A 14,554-nucleotide genomic window follows, 5' to 3' on the forward strand; every position below is an offset into this window, starting at 1 on the left:
AGAAAAGGTCTTAATACCACATTTGAGGCTAGTTTTCCGGGAAAACAATTTAGGATGTTTAACCCTAAATTAAGACCAATTCTTCTTTGTGAAAATGATACGGGTATTGAATCAGAACAATGGGCCACCTAATGTACAGAAAACAGTCAATAATATCTCATCACTTATTTTTGTTGTGAAATGGACTTTGCTATGTAGACTGCTTTGTTCAAATACTCTTCCGGTGGTCTTTCTGTCTTTACTATTTTAAGGTTAATTAATTAATTAATTAATTTTTTAGTATTTTATGGAATGGTGGAGCTTGCTTTATCTTGTCTCCATTTTGCATTCTATGCATTAACTTAGTAGCTACACAAGACAGTCTGGTCTTCTGTAGAATACGTCATATGCTCTGAGGGGCTTGAAGAAGAAATGAGTGGAATGTGTGGGGAGTGTGCTGGACGAGAACATGGTGTATAGTGGGCAAAATTCAGGCTGTGGGAGGATTAGTCATAACCTACAGGAAAAATTCTGTTGCAAAGATAATGGATCATTTGCTTCCTGAATGAGCCATTCAGAAGGAACCTTTGCCAAATTCAGTAAACTCCCTGATGAGATTCTTCAGAGACTCCTACCCAAGTATTGGTTGGTATAGAAGGCTTTGTTTGAATCAGCTTTCCCAACCTTTACAACTTTTAATTTACTAATTGCTTAGGTGGAGGGTGTCAGGAGCCTTTTTGGTCTGCAGAATGTATCATTAAATTAGAACATGGTTCTTTTTGTGTGTTTTGATAAAACACAGATATAATTTTTTTTTAAATCATCCATTTTGGTTATAGTTTTAAAAAGAAACGACTTCTTCCCTTCTCTGAGTATATTTTTAGCAAGAGTTTTAAGAATTAATCTTCAGTATGTGTTGTCACAAAGAGTAATCAGACTTGAACTTTATAAGCTTAGTGCCTTTGAACTTCTGCCCCGCACACAGTTTATATATAAGAGAAAATAACCCTGTGTAGTTTCTTAATTAAAATAAAGTTTAGTTGCCACTTGGTTAACTTCTTGGTTTCTTAATAAAACAATATATTTTGTGAGTCACCTGTAATTTGTAACTTGAATGTGATGATATAAATCTTTCTGTCCTAATCAAGTTTTTGAAGCTGAATTAAAACAATTCCTAATATATCTGGCTTCAGTAACTATCAGGGATGATTGATTATATCTGAACCACGTATTGATAGAGTGCTAATTTTTTTTAATGTTTATTTATTTTTGTGTGTGTGAGAGAGAGAGAGAGAGAGAGAGAGAGAGAGAGAGAGACGAGTGGGGAGGGGCAAAGAGAGAGGGAGACACAATCCAGAAGCAGGTTCCAGGCTCTGAGCTGTCATCACAGAGCCCAACACAGGGCTCAAACCCATGAACCACGAGACCATGACCCAAGCAGAAGTCGGACACTTAACCAACTGAGCCACCCAGGTGCCCCAATAAAGCCAATTTTTTTTTAGTGTTTTTATTTATTTTTTAGAGAGAGAGAGAGACAGAGTGAGTGGGAGAGGGGCAGAGAGAGAGAGAGAGAGAGAGAGAATCCGAAGCAGAGCAATAGAGCTAATTTTTAATCAGACTGGTTAGCTCCCACAAAGGATGTCTTTCGGAATTTGCACAGAATGTCCATATGAACATTCATTATAGCCTCAGAACAATTCAAAAGCTGGGGTGCCTGGGTGGCTCAGTCGGTTAAGTGTCCAACTTCGGCTCAGGCCATGATCTCACCGTCTGTGAGTTCGAGCCCCATGTCAGATTCCGTGCTGACAGCTCAGAGCCTGGAGCCTGCTTTGGATTCTGGGTCTCCCTCTCTCTCTCTGCACCTCCCCTCCTCATGCTCTCTCTCTCAAAAATAAAATAAAAACATTTTTAAAAAGTTAAAAAAAAAGAACAGGCCAAGACATTTATTCCATGACCTTGCATACACACTGTATGCAAATAGATACTTTTGCACAAAAGGAACAATAATAGATTCATTTCTTACAACATACATATAAATAGAAGCACTGTAAGTTTCACTTTTTAACTCACACTTACTTTGTGCAGGGAACTAAGGTCCAGTCCTTGCTCCTCAGAGTCAATACAGTCTGATGGGGGTGGGGGGAGGGTAAGAGGTGTAAGCACCAGGTAAGATCAAGACAGCTGTATACCAATAAAATTGACCGAAGTACCAGGTGTGATGAGAAGTTGCTTCTTTCTAGTAGAGAAGATCAGCAAAGGCGTTGATTGAGAGTTGTGGCTTTGAGCTAGGTTTTGAAGGATGCGTAGGCAAAGAGATGAAGAAAGAGACAAATGAAGTGCAAAAATGCTCCTTGGGCCAAGGTCTGAGTTACATAAGCTGGTGACAAGACACACACACTGTTTGGGAATTCGTTGAGTATGGTTAGTAAGATTCACCTACCTTCTCCCTGGCCTCTGCAGCTGGACTGGAGGAAGCAGATGCAGAGGAAACCTTGATTTTACCCCATGGTCATCTGTTCTTCTTCACCTTCCTACTTGCCCTTACAGGATGGTAAGAGGTGGAGAAGAAGACTAGGGAAGAGGACTGGGGGAGGGGGGTGTGGATGAAAAGAACTGCCGTGTAGCACAGGGGGCTCTTTGCCATACTTTTCTTCTTTCTTTTCGTTTTTCAGCGTTCCCTCCTTTTCCAAAGCTTGGCAGAGTCCATCATAGAAAAGAGCAAAGAAAAGGTGGGCAGGGGATTTTCTGTAGCTGACCAAATTCAGTCTATCTATAATTATATGGGATTAAAGAGCATAGGGACTCCTGGGTGGCTCAGTCGGTTAAGTGTCTGACTTCGGCTCAGGTCATGATCTTGCCACTCCTGGCTTCAAGCCCCGCATCGGGCTCTGTGCTGACAGCTCAAAGCCTGGAGCCTGCTTCAGATTCTGTATCCCTCTCTCCCTCTGCCTCTCCTCTGCTCATGCTCTGTCTGTCTGTCTCTCTCTCTCAAGAATAAACATTAAATTAAAAAAAAAAAAGTGTAGATTGAGTAGTGTTTGCAGAAAATAAATATGTCATGCTGAACATACAAAAATAATCTTGATGGACCCTGGCTTTCGTTCTCTTATGTCCTCATTACAGACATCAAGTAAATTTTATTTAGGACCTACAAGATGCATGGAATTGTCTTACAACATAGTAGAGAGTTAAAAATCATTTTTTGTAGAGATGTAGGGGGATTTAGGAACCCCCCCCTTCCCTGCCCCACACACTTTTTTTTCCTAGAAAAATAATACTTGTAGGAGCTATCAAAGCATAGGATCCTGAGTAGACATCAATCTTTTGCGCTTCCATGAAGACGTTGTCTTTCAGAATGTGTGTGTGTGCATTTATTTTTTCCTTTTCCATAGGTAAAAAGAGAAAACTAAACCTGAGTGACAGAACAGGCTTGAAAGATAATCAAACCTGGGGAGTAATTTTTAAAGCTAACTTGTGAAGAAATGAGCTTGCTAGAGAGGTTGCTCAAAGGAAACTGCTGTCACATTTCAGGATCAGAGTGACTAATTTAGCTTCTACTTTAGAATAGGTCTGTGTGTCTGTCTTTCTATCTTCCTTCCCTCCTTTTCTCCTTCTCCTTCTTCCTCTTTCTCTTTTTCCTCCTCTACTTCCTCTTCTGAATCTCCTCCTCCTCCTCCTCCTGCTTTTTCTTCTTCCTCTGCCTTAAAGTGAACATATTTTATATTCTTGTAAAATATTCTCTGCCTTCTGAGAAATAATGTCAAGTTGAAAATTGTATTCTTCGGTAGTATAGTCAGCTCTTTCACTAGAGGATTGTTGTAGGAGTTTGGCAATTGTACTCTGTAAGGCAAATTGCAGACTATTAATGAGTCCTTATCAGGGAACAGTGATAGTGCATTTATATGCTTATATGGTGAAACCACTTCATACTTACTGGTTTTTAAAAACTAAGGCTCCATTTAAATGGAGGGTTAAACATGTTTCTGGAAAATATGCTTTGTCCCCTTTTGGAAAATATTTGCTATATAAATTGAGAGTTTTCATGCTCCAGACTCTGGGTGAGGTGGGAGTTATGAATGTTACTGATGGCTGAGTTCAGCGACTACATCTTTGAGGTTACGTAAGACTGAGCAAATGAGGTAAAAATCTGAGACACCATCCTTAATGAACTTTCACCTCAAAAGATAAATTGGAAGGAATTTCCTGATTGGTCATTGGCAGCCCCCTGAGAAACTCATGCAGATTATGTGGAGTTGTACTATGTGAGTGTAATCTCTCTTTCAGTTCTGCCCGTTGCTGCAAAACAGCAAGAGAAAGAAATCAAGGAGCCTCTCCTGTCATTGACCAGATAACCCCACTGGGGTCAATAGACAGACGGAGTTCCCAGGGGAAAAGCTGCCGACATCAGAGGATAAAACACTTTGGACAGCTTTTACCTTAACGCTGACCTGGAAGACTTTGACACCTGGTTACAAGGTGAGTTAGGAGAACACAAGCTTAAGATCAAAAATGGGGTTAGATTAGGCAGTCATCACATTAAAAGATTAGTGAGACATTACCAAATGACAGGAGTTATTTCTTTATATCTTCTTTTGTGTATATCTGATCTAAAAGCAATACACAGTAATCCTGGTTATGTGTAGGCATCTTGATAAAAAGTTCTACTGAAAATTTTTTTAAGGATAGGAAGTAGAAAAACATGCTAAAGTATTTGTTAACTTTTTTCTATCTGCAGTCTGGCATCATGTGGAAATAAGACACTCCCCTTCCCTTCTGAAATAATAAAGCTGCAGATTTCAGCTTAAACAATGAAATGACAACCCTGCTTGCATTATATATGTATATGCAAATACATTCATGCATACACACGTTCTTAAAATGCATCCATTTTTTATAATCTTTCATAGTAAACAAGTAGGTTTTTCCCCCCAAGAGACTGAACTATGATACCAGCAATGCTTACTATGGGCTCCTTGTCATCTTTGATATTTGCAGTTATTATTTTCAGAGCCACTTCACACATGCTATTTGATATGTTAGGCTCAGTGACTTTGGCCTTCACAATTTGGACACATTCCTCCCAGTTATGCAAAGCTTTCTACTTTCTTGAGGTCTATGACCCCCAGAGTGGGAGGGTGTACCATGAAAGTTGTTGGGAGGCTCTCACAAGCTGTGTGTCCTCTTCTCAAACTCTTATTTGCCCTGGGACACAGGGGTGGTGGTGGTGATAATGTAGACATCTGTAATTTGGGAAACACCACAGTTATTTTGATACCCTCCGACCCTTTCTTTGTATGGACTGGTTCTTCTTGGTAGAGCAGAAACCAAGGTTCAGTAATTTAGTGTCATCATTGTTCTGTGAGAAGCTTTCTGCTTATTACTGCATTATTTAAAATAACATTTTAGGGGTCCCTGGGTGGCTCAGTGGGTTGAGCATCCAACTCTTGATTTTGGCTCAGGTCATGACCTCAGGGTCATAAAACCAAGCTCCAAATCAGGCTCTGCACTGAGCGTTGAGTCTGCTTGGGATTCTCTCTCTCCCTCTGCCCCTTTCCCCTGCTGTGCTCGCTCTCTCTCTCTCTCTCTCTCAAAATAAATAAATAAATAAATAAATAAATAAATAAATAAATAAATAAATGTTAAAATTAAAAAAAATAATAATAAAATAAAATAAAATAAAATAAAATTACATTTTAGTGCAGAGCTTGCAAACTGCCAGCCCATAGGTCAAATTTTAGACTATAATTTCTTAACCTGTAAACATTTTCTTTTTTAAAATTGAATGAATTGCCAACATTGATCAGTCTGGAAACTTCATAGAAAAAATCAGATACCTGGCTTCTCTTGAAAGATTAAAAATCTGGTTTTGTTACTATTCCAAAGACCGAAGTTTGCTAATCTTTACCATTCCTTACATATTTAACCCAAACAGCCTTACAGATTTATGTTACCTGCCTGGCATCTGTAGGCTTTTGCTGTCAAGATTCCTGTGTTAGGCATTAGTTTCTTCTCTCCTTTCATGAAGTCACTGTCATGTACTTTACACATAACACACTGTTAGTCTTTATTCTTGTTTGGCATTTTATTACTTTATATAAAATGTGTGTGTTTTGCGGGGTGCCTGGCTTAGTTGGTTTTGGTTTCAGTTTAGGTCATGATCCCAGATTCATGGGGATCAAGTCCTGTGTCTGGTTATGCATTGAGCATGGAGCCTGCTTAAGATTCTCTCCCTCTTTCTTTCTCCCTCTCCCCCTTAGCCCCTGTCCTCCACTTCTGCTCTCTCTCTCTTTCTCTCAATAAAATAAAATAGAAATACAATACAATGCAATGCAATGCAATGCAATGCAATGCAATACAATACAATACAATACAATACAATACAATACAATACAATACAATACAATGTGTGTGTTTTAAAAATAGTGGTTTTCTGAGGTTAAGCTGATATCTCCCAAACTTGCCAGTGAAGAGGGAAGACTTTTCCAAAACCGGAGTGGTGCGTTGTTCTTAATTTGGAAATCTCATTTGCATAGTGATGGGGTTTGAATCATTCTTTCTGTACCTTCAGGGTGTCATTTCAGAGTCTGATATTTCATGACCCAAGGGTTCTATCACCTAATCTTTCTGTTTCGGTCCCTGGGAGGCAAAACTGATTCATTGATTTGGTCTCTTTTTGAATGACACCCATAGGAATTAGAGTCCATTGACCAGCTCCCTACTCAGTGTGGACACCAGAGTGATTCAGTGAGCAAAATGCTGTGCCATCTTCTTGTGTAGGACTTTTGACATTGAGAAATCTCACCATCAGAATCAGATGTACCCTCAAGCACATTGGTTGTAGTTCATCACAAAGTGTCTCTTTCCCCATCTTTGATCACTGTATATTGTTAGCAGCTGAACTATTTACAGGGGTATTCCTGTTAATTTGATACTGAATCAAACTTTCGTACGGTAATAAAGAACTTTAACCATGAAGATATTTCAAATCATTGGGTCCTTTTCTGTCTGCATTAGCTAAACTCAAACATGAATTATTTGATCAGAGTTTACAGATGGAGGAAACTGATTTTGATCCTAAAATAGCAGTTCTTGTCCCAACAACTCAATTACCTTCAGACAGGTAGTGCTGTTACTTAAGCAGATTTTAGGCCTCAGATTACCGATTTTTAATGTTGAAGCAAACAGGAAAGAAGGCCAGCTGGTTTGGATGTTTATTTTGAGTGGTTTAGTGGCCTGGCTGCATTGCTTTGCTCTGTCTTATGGAATCTCTTAGGTCAGTATTGCTTAGGATCTCTTGATACATGACCACAAGCAAAGATGAAATGTACATGAGTCCCTTTGACTGTCAGGTTTAAGTTCCTGGAAATAAAGTAAGTGGAAATCTGTTCCCACACATATTTGCCAAGTTGTGCGTTGTCTGTATAAGACGGAAATTAAACTTTTTTTTAAAAAGGGAAATGCAAGTGATCAGCATCTCATTTCCTTTACGAAATGTGTTTATCTGATATTGTTCTTTTGTCACAGAAATTAGTTTGTATGCATGTATATTCAGGAAAGCTTTCAGAAAGCGCCTTTGCCTCTTTTTCTTGGAGTTCCTGGTATCACCTCTCTATTCCCTTTCACTTAATTCCCTGAGGAAAGGACAACCAGCACTGAAAAAAAAAAAAAAAAATGGAGTGGGGGGTGTTTAGAAGTCATTATTGACATAAAAACAGGTTGAAATGTTGTGAAAAAGGTAAACTCAATAAATCAACTAACCAGTCAGCAAAGAGAACATGGGTAGAGGAGAAAGTATTCCACTTTTTGCTGATGTTTGTTCCCTTTTATCTGTTTTGAGGGTCTTGAGACTCCTCCCTCAGGTAGTGGCAATGGAGAGACTATCCAATGAGAACTGGTAAGGCGGATGTCATTTTACCTGTCCCTTTCTTCCTCTCCTGGGCTTTCCCTCCTCTTCTGTCTCTCTGAAGGAGGTCTCTCCTGCTCAATAGGCATCTCATTCTAAAATGCTGAAGGGGCCAAGGCGAAGGGAGCAGGCCAGTAGCCAACTGGAAGAGGAGTGAGAAGAACCTCAATGAGATGACAAGAATGGAAACAAAGGATCAGGAAAGAACCTTTGTCCAGGGATAAAGGCCATGCCCTAGACCAGTCCTCCACCTGTACGTTGTCTTTCTCATTCTGCTTGGTGAAGTTTTAGAACAATGGTCACCCCCTTAAATCTGAAAAATTTAGACCAACTTTGAAAAATAAGTTGTATGTTAAATACATATCCAGTAAAATTGGGAATGAAGAAAAGTATACTGTTAATATCAGAGGTTTCATAAATGAAATGGTAGGGAAGAAGAAAATTTTGATTTGTTAAGAATCTTTTCATCTTTTGCTGTTTTTTTTCTCTACTTAAAAAAATACCTTTCATTGAGAAAAATTTCAAATTACACAAAAGACAGTGAATAGTATAGTAAACTCCCATACACACACCCAGATTTGTCTATCCATCTCCCTTTTATTCTGAAGCTATTAGAAGTAGACATCATGTATTTGGATCAACTAGTATTTTACCCTGAAATACAGTCATACAGGAAAAAGCAGAGTAAGTGCTTAATACTTCCTTTTTAATAGACAGTTTTAGAGTTGGTACTGTAGTTTTTTCAAAGGGTATTAAAGAGTTTCCTTTTTTTTTGGAGTATCATTATATATTCATGGATTTAAAAAATATTATGTTTTAATTAGTTGCGGTGATTTTTTTTTTTTTTCTGGATGCTCAAGTACAACCTTGGTTCACTGGGATCCCCTTCAAGTTGGCTCCTGTGTATACATAAAGAAAAGAGAGCCTCTCATAAGAGAATCACAGTGAATTTTCACAGACTGGCCAGTTCCATATCATCAGCAACCAGATCAAGATAACAAAACATCCCAGAAGCACTTTTGTCCTGTTAATTTCTTTGACCCTGCTTTTTGGTACAACAGGATGCCCCACACTTCTCTTGTACATTTCATATCCCAGTCTAAGTATCAGCCATTCTAAGAAGCTCTGGTTCTTTTCAGTAGGTAGTGGAATTTAGAAACTAGAGTCTAGGGGCACCAGGGTGGCTCAGTTGGTTAAGTATCCGACTCTTGATTTCAGTTCAGGTCATGATCTCACAGTTCATGAGATCGAATCCCATGTCAGGCTCCCAGGCTAATGGTGTGGAGCCTCTGTCTCTTTCCCCCTCCTCTGCTCACACACTTGTATGCTCTCTGTCTCTCTCTCTCTCAAAATAAATAAACATTAAAACAAAATAAAATAAATAGAAACTGCAGTCTAGGTCTTAGGAGGGCTTATTCCTGTGGGTTCTCAGTGATTCTAGGCTTTTTGGGGGGCAGGGTAGAAACTATATACATTTAAAAATAATACATATGAGTTCATACTGGCTTTTTCAAGCTAACTTTATGGAATTTTAATATTGTTTGATTTTATGTTTGTATCTCTTTTCTCTTACACTGAAGATCTTGGTTCCAAAATAAGATTACAAACTTATTTGCTCTATTCTTTAAGTACACAGAATACGTTCAAATGAATAAGCTCAGTCAGCATTACTACTACTAATTATTATTCTGTTTTTATGCAGAGAAAATATGTAGAGTTTTATTTATCCTTTTTTTTTGGTCATTATTTTTGGTCTTTTAAAATTCATGCATGAGGTTAGAAGATGAATCTTTCCTTCAACTCCATTTTTAGTATTAATGTTGATACGTTTCTTGGCAGTGAAATTCAGTCTATTAAATCTTTAGTTTACCAGATAATTTGAGTTATTTGCAACTCATTACATCATAAGCAGGAGATGTTCCAGAAGCGACAGTGGGATTATTGTTCTCTCTGGGTGGTAGATCGATTTGTGCTGCATTGGATGCATTTATTAGTGTCTACCCTTCCTCATAGTGCAGGTCCAGAGATAGAAGAAAGATAAACACTCTAAATGAAGCAGAGAGCCTGAAAGTGCCCCAGGATTTTTGTCTTCTTGCTTCTTTTTATTTGATAGATGGTTATTTGATGGGTGCATATTTTGGAATGCCTTTTCGCCCCCTTGGTTGGTCAAGTGATCAAGTGCTTTGACTTTTGGACACATTTTGTAATATTTGACCCTGGGATAAATGTAAGCATTCATAGAGAATATGGGTGTAGGTAGTCTCTCCCACCTTCCTCCTGTCCATCCTTCCTTTCTGCCAACCATCTATCCTTCCTTTTTTTTTTGCACACCCAGGTAATTCCTAGACCCCGAGCCGAGGGCTGCACAAGGGAGGAATAAGGAGAGCTACATCACTCCCTATTTTGTGTTTTAAAACTTTTAACCTGTCTTCTCAAAACCTCTTATTCTCAAACCACCTCCGTAGGGCATTTGAGTTCTTTCCAATATATTTTTACATACAGAAGAATGATTAATACTGTAATTAGTCTAACTGTGAGGTTGATTTAAAATTATTTGTTTATTGGCTTTTTACATCAGATGAGTAATGCTAGGAAGTACTGTGTGTATGAACCCACAAGACACATCATTTTGAAAGGTTTGGCTTTCAGAGAACAAGGAAGTATTGGAGTAACAATTCTAAACTTTGCCCCAGTAAGAAATGATTACAAAGATGATGGACTAACACATCGACTCCCCAAAACTTCACTGTGTATGGCTGGTGGTAGACTTTTAAAGGTTTGAGATTTCAGAAACAATGGTGTGTCTTTTCTCCTGTGCCTTATAGCAACCCTGCTGTATCTGAAGTGTTCACTCATTTGTGTAGGCATTTGGTCATTCATTCATCCATCCATGTAGCAAAGTCTCTGGAGTATCTATCTATCAATATGCACCAGTCACTATTTTGGACCCAGGAATGATAACAAAGAGAGCAGGAATCATAACTGGTGAAGTCTCTGGGAAAAGATAATAAGCCAATAAACAAATAATGTAACTATTGAATGAGGTAAGAGCTGTGAAGGGAATGAAAAGAACATTGTGCTAGAGAGCGACAGAGATGGTGCCTATGTCAAGGCAACAGGAGCTGAGAACTGAAAGATGATTTGCTGACTGCATGTTCATGTTTGGAGTACTGAATTTAGAAGCACTGTACAATTTATTTAAACAATACCTAACAAATTCAGCATGTGAATTTATTTCCAAATGTCTTGTTTTTTTTTTTTTGTTTTGTTTTTTTTGTTTTTTTTGGTCGGTACTTTAAGGTTAAAATCTCTTGTTTTGTCAGTTTGTAAAAACTGGAGGAAGTCCTTGGGGGAAGAGTATATATGGGAACTTGCTGTGGTGTATTTGTAATTCTCTGCAAATCTTAAATTGGTCCAAAATAAAACACTTAAAAGAAAAAAACTGGTGAGGAAATACCAAAATTTGTAGCAAATCAAACACAGTGTTGCTTCGATTTGCAGAGATGAGGTAGCTAGGTTTACACAGGAAGGTCCTGTGCAGAGAGTGGCATGTGTTGAGAATTTATTACTTAAATGGTCTCGTACTTGTCCCATCACTCATTTTTGGACTGGACCAATTTCCCCCCGGTTTTTGATCCTTAATTTTATCTTCTTAAATTTCAGAAATGTAACAAAACTTACCAATAAAGTTAATTTACATTTTTCCTTTTTTAAAATAATTCATGCATTTTCTTGAAATTGTCTTGGACTATGTAGGGTGTTATGTTTCAGTTGGATATTAGCAAATCTTTTTCACGTGGGGCTTTTATTAAAATTTTTTTTTTCAACGTTTATTTATTTTTTTTTGGGACAGAGAGACACAGAGCATGAACGGGGGAGGGGCAGAGAGAGAGGGAGACACAGAATCGGAAACAGGCTCCAGGCTCCGAGCCATCAGCCCAGAGCCCGACGCGGGGCTCGAACTCACGGACCGCGAGATCGTGACCTGGCTGAAGTCGGACGCTTAACCGACTGCGCCACCCAGGCGCCCCTAACGTGGGGCTTTTAATAAAAAGTTTACCCTGATCAAAGCAATCCCCTTTACCCTTTATCCTGTTAATATTTTTCAGTTTGTGTATTTCTAAACATAAAGTATCTTCTTTTTTACATGTTAGGGGAGCTAGAGAAAACTGAAGTTGGCAAGAAGCATTAAATTCAGAATCTCCTCTGTGAATGCTTGCCAGCTGCAGTGTGGATTAACAGCCCTGCCATGGGAAGCTGCTGGGGAATCTACAATCTTTAAAAGTACTTTGCAGCATTTGGTCCCAAGAATGCTTACTCATCTTCAATAATCTAGTTCAAGGATCAGCAAATTATAGCCCACAGGGCAAACCTGGCTTGCAAGCCTGGCTTTATAAATTAAGTTTTAGTAGAACATAGCCATGCTTATTCATGTGCTCATTTTCTATGGCTGCTTTTCCACTACAATGGCAGTGTTGAGTAGCTGCGGTAAGACCGTATGGCTCATAAAGCCTAAAATATTTTGTTTGGCCCTTTACATAAAAAGTTTGCTGACCTCCGATGGAGTCAGATGGTGACTGGATTATCTCTGCCCATTTCAGAATCTGGGATCCAAAAAATGTTGCAGTTGCAGGGATTAGTAGACAATAGAGTCCTGTTGGGTTATGATAGAGCTTTTTGCTTTATTTGATTTCATTTTTAAAAATGTTTTTATTTAGTTTTGAGAGAGAGCGAGTGCGAGTGGCAGAGGGGCAGAGAGAGAGGGGGCAAGGGATCTGACGCGGGCTCTGTGCTGACAGCAGAGAGCCCAATGTGGGACTTGAACCCACAGACTGTGAGATCATGACCTGAACCAAAGTCAGACGTTTAACTGACTGAGCCACCCAGGCACCCTGCTGTATTTTCTTTTTTATTCATAGGTGGAGATACTGTGTTTGTAGTAAAAATACTTTTTCATAAGCTTTCTAATGTTTTTAGTAACAGTTTTGTAGTATGAAGCCCATTTCTATAAATGTTAAATGCTAAACACCTTAGTTATCAGTTGAAATTCTAGTTATATATATTTTTGAATTGCTGAGGAACAATTTTAACAATTCCTTATTTTTGAGGCTTTACATCTATTACTTGGGAGTGACTGTGTCTAATACTATATTATTATTCCCTAGGGTTAGTGTTAGGTCATCGAAGAACAGGGCCCAGCTGGCGATCCTTTACACCTGTGTCCAGAGTCAGGCTTGTTGAAACAGAGTGCTGGACAGAGTGCTCACAGGTTTTGACCCACTAGTATGGACAGGCGCAAGAATTTGCATTTGAAATGAGTTCCCAGGTGGCATGTTGGTCCCGGATCACCTTTCAAAACCTCTGTAGTAGACAGCACTGGTATTTCCTAAGCTTGGGATTTGGGGAAAAGTAGCTTTTTTCATCTCAATTCAATATCAGGTGACACATTAAAACTTCCTTTGAATTTCTTAAACTTCCACTCATCATCTTTGTGGCAGGATTCACTAATGAACCAGGTATCATTTTACTACTTTTTTCTGTTTTCCAGACCCAAACTTCTATTGCCATTGCCTCCTGGCCTCACTGCTCTTGGGTTTTACTTTTTAAAAAAAGAAAATCTCTTTACTGATGTTTTCAGTGGAATTTTGGGATGGAACAGATTCTGTCTATATTCAGTCTGCCAGATTTGCCCCAGTGTGGTGTGTGTGTGTGTGTGTGTGTGTGTGAGCGCGCATTTTAAAGTACTTCTTTCTTTTCTTGATTCTCGTAAAATCCTGTGAAGTGAGTTGGGAACTCAAGTATTTTCTCTGCATAAAAGAAACCAAGGTCCTGAGACACAAGATCTTGTGATCTGCTGGAAAAGGAAGGCTCCAGCTCAAGCTTTTTGACTGACATCCATTTCTTTGTTAGTTGTACCATGAGTTTGACACTATCTGGACCTCAAATGTAGTTTGTCAAACTATTAGGACCCCTATTTCACTTCATATCAGTGTCTCAATTATTTTTGATAATAAAATAATCTTAAGTGTGTTATTTGATCATTCTTTTATATTTAAGTGTGGGCTTATTTTTAATAAGGATATGCCCCAAATCCATTTAAATACATGAACTGGTACATCAGTTTCTATTTTGTGGATTTTTGTTAAATTATGCCCCCTCCGCAAATACTCTTGATCCTTTTGATGGAAAATTAGCAACCTTTTTCACAGGGGCTTTTAATAAAATAGTGTCATGGATCAAACCAGTCTCAAAATTAGTACTCTGGAGACAGGTGTCCTGAACCTGCTCATGGAGGAAGTTGATGTTCTCATGGGTACAGTGTGTCCTCAAATCTGCTCCCTGACAGTTATTTGGAGGAGGGGCTCAGAAGAGGATGCATAATAACAGTAACCATTTTACACAAATAATGGCATCTGCTTCTCACAACTTCATGAAATAGATATTTTTATCCCTGTTTTTAAGTTTATTTATTAAAAAACTTTTTTTTAACATTTATTTTTGAGAGAGAGAGAGAGAGATAGAGTGTGAACAGGAGAGGGGCAGAGAGAGAGGTAGACACAGAATCTGAAGCCAGCTCCAGGCTCTGAGCTGATGTGGGGCTCAAACTCACGAGCCATAAGATCATGACCTGAGCCAAAGTCGGACGCTCAACCGACTGAGCCACTCAGGCAC

The 14,554-nt window shown here is 38.8% G+C and overlaps 1 protein-coding gene across 10 annotated transcripts in view; it reads left to right on the forward strand.

The window, feature by feature from the left end:
- Nucleotides 1-4,265: 4,265 nt before the first annotated feature.
- OSBPL6 (oxysterol binding protein like 6) overlaps nt 4,266-14,554 on the forward strand; it is a 118,370-nt gene continuing 108,081 nt past the window's right edge. For all 10 annotated transcript variants that reach the window (XM_030326167.2, XM_030326166.2, XM_030326168.2 and 7 more), the window contains exon 1: nt 4,266-4,455. The gene's annotated coding sequence lies outside the window, so the exon portion shown is untranslated. The remainder of the gene's footprint in view (nt 4,456-14,554) is intronic.

Source organism: Lynx canadensis, chromosome C1, assembly GCF_007474595.2.
Source record: "Lynx canadensis isolate LIC74 chromosome C1, mLynCan4.pri.v2, whole genome shotgun sequence".
Lineage (NCBI taxonomy): Eukaryota > Metazoa > Chordata > Mammalia > Carnivora > Felidae > Lynx > Lynx canadensis.